Below are 4,877 nucleotides of genomic sequence, written 5' to 3' on the forward strand. Positions count from 1 at the left end.
GGTTTGATTCTCGATGCTTGGTGCAAAATAAAGCTTTGCTTGACCTTTGCTTTTTATCAGTCTCGCTCCTTTGATCACGGACCTATTATTGGGGGACCTAACACTTCCACTGTGAAATGATTCATTCTATATACTGTATTTACATGAAATAGTTACCTTTTATCTTTTTTTTTTTTTGCCACTTCCATCTTTACCACTTATCCCTGTTAGTACAAGTATTTATACAGCCAATAAGACAAACTTAAATGCCATTAAATGCCAGCCAGGTCCAGGCAAAATGGAATAAAAGGAAAAGTAAAAACACTGAGTTAGTGCTCACTTTGGCAGCACATATACTAAAATTGGAATGATACAGAGAAGATTAGCCTGGTCCCTGCATAAGGATGACATGCAAATTTGTGAAGCATTTCATTTAAAAAAAAAAAAAAACAGTTTGCAATCCAAGGGCCACCAATTAACTACCGATATCTTACAGGAAACCGTAAAAAAACTGCCAAAACTAAAATGACTATGGACCAGTACTAAAACTATTTGTTGATGGTAAGCAGAATGCAAACAGTTTGCTCTGCAACATAGTTCTGTTCATAACTACGGAAGTTCTAAATGGACTATAAATAAAAAATCATCGCAATAACATTACCACCACAAAGGAATAGGTTAAAAAACAAAACAAAAACAAAAACTTGGTAACTGCAGAAAGGTGGTAAAAATGTTGTAGACCAGCAATTTTTTTTTATAATTCTTAGGCCAATTTTATTCTAAACTGGATAATATATTTGTCTGGAAACATATATTTTCATGGTCTTTGACTTTCACTTTAATCAGACAGAGAAGAAAGCAAAAAATGCCTCATTTAAGAGCTTGGATTTCTTAGAGACTTACATTATACACAACATTAATGAGGAATTTATATATTGCATTTGCAAGCACCCACTAAATTGAAATCCTTCACACTGTTTTGCAGGTTAAAACTGCAGAATCTCCTTTCTAAATGGAGAATATAATTAAAACTGGGTTAACACTTCCCTGTAGTTAAGAGGCACTCCATGCTGATGCACTAATAAGATGAAACCGATGAATTGATACCAAAAAAAAAAAAAAAGCTTTCCAGACTGTGTTTAAATGCAAATTTGCCATCTGCCTTGCAGAGTTTGTTGAGCAATAGTTTGATACACAGAGAAAACCTTGTTGAAAAAGATGCATAAGGTGATCTTGTAAATGAGGAAGCTGTGCAGCGAAAGTGGGTGTTGCAGGAAGGTCAGCTTTGGAACAGAGAGTTTGGAAAGGTAATTCTCAGTTAAATCTGCTGATGCTTGTTTTGTGGCTTTTATTTGCATGTGTGTTTGGTTTTTTCCTCTTCTTTTCATTTCAATAATACATAAATTGTGTGAGATTTGTATAATATCTGTTACCCACTCACAAATCCCAAATGATCAGCTTTTCCCTTTTATGAAAATTTCCATGCTCCCTAAACTGAGAGTTTGCAGCACAACTGGAATTCAAGGAATATGCCTAAATTTACCGATAAACAAGTGTTCAACAACCCAGCAACAGGTGGAAGTAGTAAGGACTATCCCCAAATTTTTAAATGATTCCAATTTTTGAAAAAGGTAAAGAAGTGCCAGGATACTAATGAATATTCCACAAAACTGAGGGTCTCATTGTAAACCATAATCTGTTACATATGCATTTTTACTATAATATCATTTACCACACTTATAGCAAAAATGTAAAAAAAAAAAGAATTAAGTGAGAATGTGTCATAGATTTAATACTTCTCATTATTTTTTAATATCAGGATTATGACCTTAATTTAAAACATGCTCATTTGTCAAGTATAGATTGAACCCCATGAAAATGCAGGGTTTCTACACAGTATGATATCAGAGTGATATCAGAAAAGCCACATGGAATCACTAACCTACATATCTTGCACAACACCTGAAATTCCCATGTTGCCATCAACCCCTGGGTTTATTTTTGCTCCCCAGAGGGAACCTGTAAAATACAATAATACAGAATTGTAGCAAGGCTTGTGTATACATCCTCTTTGATCAGAGCATCATCTAGCTGCCGTTTTGGATAGGTGAAGAAAGCACCCTGGTGAGAAGGACGGTGGTGGGGGGGGCGGTACCTTTTGAGGATAGGAGTATGGGTGCAAAAACTGAAACCACCCAGAGCCTGAGCATATCACATCACCACAAGATGACACAGTGAGACAGGAGCCTTGACAAAGCTTAAAAACCTTACAATTTTGCCCTTCTTGATTGGAGCTATCAAAGGATTACTATAGCACACAAACTCCTCCTCCCACCATTAATAAGCACGATTTTTAGGACAAGTTTGTGGGTGGTTTTTATTAAAGGCTCTATATGTAAGAGAAAAAACAAATCATTACATTTACCCACTCATGTTGCAGTCTTAAAAACTCAAAACACCCTTCAGTCAAGTCCAAGCAGAGCAAAAACATAGCCGTGTTAATATAAGAAATTTAGAACCAAATGAATATCACCTTTAAGAATTTGGGTTTTTCCTTGTTTTGTTAGAAATGACCTTATTATACTCAGAAATGCTAATTTAGTAGTATAAATACACACAATCCAATGATACGTTTTTCTTTAACTTTTTGGGGGGGAGCCCTAAATATTGATTCCTGAACACAGAGGGTAATCATTTGTTTCATGACATGAGGGACACTACTACCCCATATAGCGATTAAATATGGATCTTCTGCTGTTTTTCTGGCAGCGGAGACAAATGTATACAAAGTTACACATACACTCTCAGCTGAACTCTCCTTTAGCCAACAGTCTATATTTACAATACCATCCAAGTAATTGAGGAGAAGAGAAACAGTGTGTGATTACATACCCTGGGGACACAAAATCAATAGCATGTATTTATTTACCAGTGTCTGTCAGCACTAACAGAAGCTGTGGCTATTTGTGTGGCCTTCTCCAACTGCCATAGTTGAAGCAAATAATACTTTTTTTCTTTAAGATTTTCTTTATTTGAGAGAGATAGAGAATGAGGAGAGGGAGGAGGAGGGAGAAGCAGACTCCCCACTGAACAGGAACCCAACGTGGGGCCCAATTCCAGGACCCCAGGATCATGATCTGAACCGAAGGCAGAAGCTTAACAGACTGAGTCATCCAGGCTCCCCGAAACAAACAATACTTATATTAAAGATGGACAAGACTAAGAAGTGAGATCTTCTAAACTTACCAAAAAAAGACTGAGATAATGAATTAATGACAAACTAGAAAGGGTAATGCTATGTTATTTTTGAAGCCCCTTCTTCAACACAAATGGACTGTTTTTTATTAAAAGACATAAAACATATTGTATTGTTAGATTTGTTTTCTTTAAGTATAGCAGCTGTCAATTTTTATCTCCTTGTCAAGTAGACAAGTAAAAGGAACTTGGGCAAAACTGACAGAGCCATCTATCTACCTTACTTGTCTGTCTAGAAAGAAAGAGAATTAATCCATATGATTCCTGTTCCTTGTGTAGGTACTTAACCACAGTGAACAGCACAGGAGTCTCTGACCATGGTTTATCATGTACTAGCAAACATTAAAAGTCAGGGCATGAAATCCCCTGGCTAAAATGTTCATGTAATTTAATTACCAAAGATAAAAAGATTTTTTTAAAGATACCAAAGATAAAAATGAATCACTCAGGAACTTAAACATTATCTATCAATCCAGTTCAGACATGTTTTTCATCTCACCTATTTACAAAATGACTTAGACCTTCTAAAGAAAAATATTTGAAAATACCTTTTCAGCAAAACTGGTTTCGAAAAATACTTTTTTTTTTTAGTTCCAAGAGAAGGAAAGCGTCATTCTATGGGAATGAGAAGAAGAAACTCTTGAGTCAAAGTCAGGTCTCCAGAAGGCCTTCACACATATAATATTATTTTTCCACATTCATTGAACTTAGTTCAGATAGCACTCCTACTGAAGTAGGTGGGAGCTGAGTGTGCCAGGAAAATGTCAGGTGTCCTGGCTTCAGATGGAGAACAAAATATCTCTAGTGCTTCTCCTTTTCCCTCGAGGTCATCTGATTTGTGGATCGTAAGATTTAACTATTCTAACCCATCAGAAGCATCTCTAGGAAGAGCAATATGCTTTTTGATGTCTAATACCCACATCCTCAGTACTGAAAGCTTGTTATAGAATCAGTGTTCTGTATTAAACAAGGCGTACATGATCCTCAGCATCTGCAAGGCATTTTACATAAGACATAGCAAAGAGAACAGAAACAATGTCTAGAAAATAAATCACCCATCTTTTCCAAAGGTAGATATTTTCCTTTATGACCCCTTTATTTTTTTTTTTTTTTTAAGATTTTATTTATTTATTTATTTATTTGACAGATAGAGATCACAAGTAGGCAGAGAGGCAGGCAGGGAGAGAGAGGAGGAAGCAGGCTCCCTGCTGAGCAGAAAGCCTGATGTGGGGCTCGATCCCAGGACTCTGGACTCTGGAATCATGACCTGAGTCGAAGGCAGAGCCTTTAACCCACTGAGCCACCCAGGCACCCCCCTTTATGACCCTTTTATTTATCTTTAGAACCATTACTATCTGTGAGATGTTCGTTTAATTCCAGGGTAGTATCAAGAAACAACCAGAAGGGGGCACCAGGGTGCCTCGGTGGGTTAAGCCTCTGCCTTCAGCTCAGGTCATGATCTCAGGGTTCTCGGATGGAGCCCCACATCAGGCTCTCTGCTCAGCGGGGAGCCTACTCCCTCCTCCTCTCTCTCTGACTGCCTCTCTGACTAAGTGTGATCTCTGTCTGTGAAATAAATAAAAAAATCTTAAAAAAAAAAAAGAAACAATGAGAAGAGGACCGAGGGTCAAAGAATAGAGACC

The 4,877-nt window shown here is 37.1% G+C and overlaps 1 non-coding gene across 1 annotated transcript; it reads left to right on the forward strand.

Annotated features, from left to right (window-relative positions):
- The first annotated feature begins 311 nt into the window (after nt 1–311).
- LOC123937752 lies at nt 312–418 on the forward strand. The gene has a single exon (XR_006817550.1). It is a non-coding gene; the product is annotated as a U6 spliceosomal RNA (small nuclear RNA).
- Nucleotides 419–4,877: the final 4,459 nt, after the last annotated feature.

The sequence above is a fragment of the Meles meles genome, chromosome 2 (assembly GCF_922984935.1).
Source record: "Meles meles chromosome 2, mMelMel3.1 paternal haplotype, whole genome shotgun sequence".
Classification (NCBI taxonomy): domain Eukaryota; kingdom Metazoa; phylum Chordata; class Mammalia; order Carnivora; family Mustelidae; genus Meles; species Meles meles.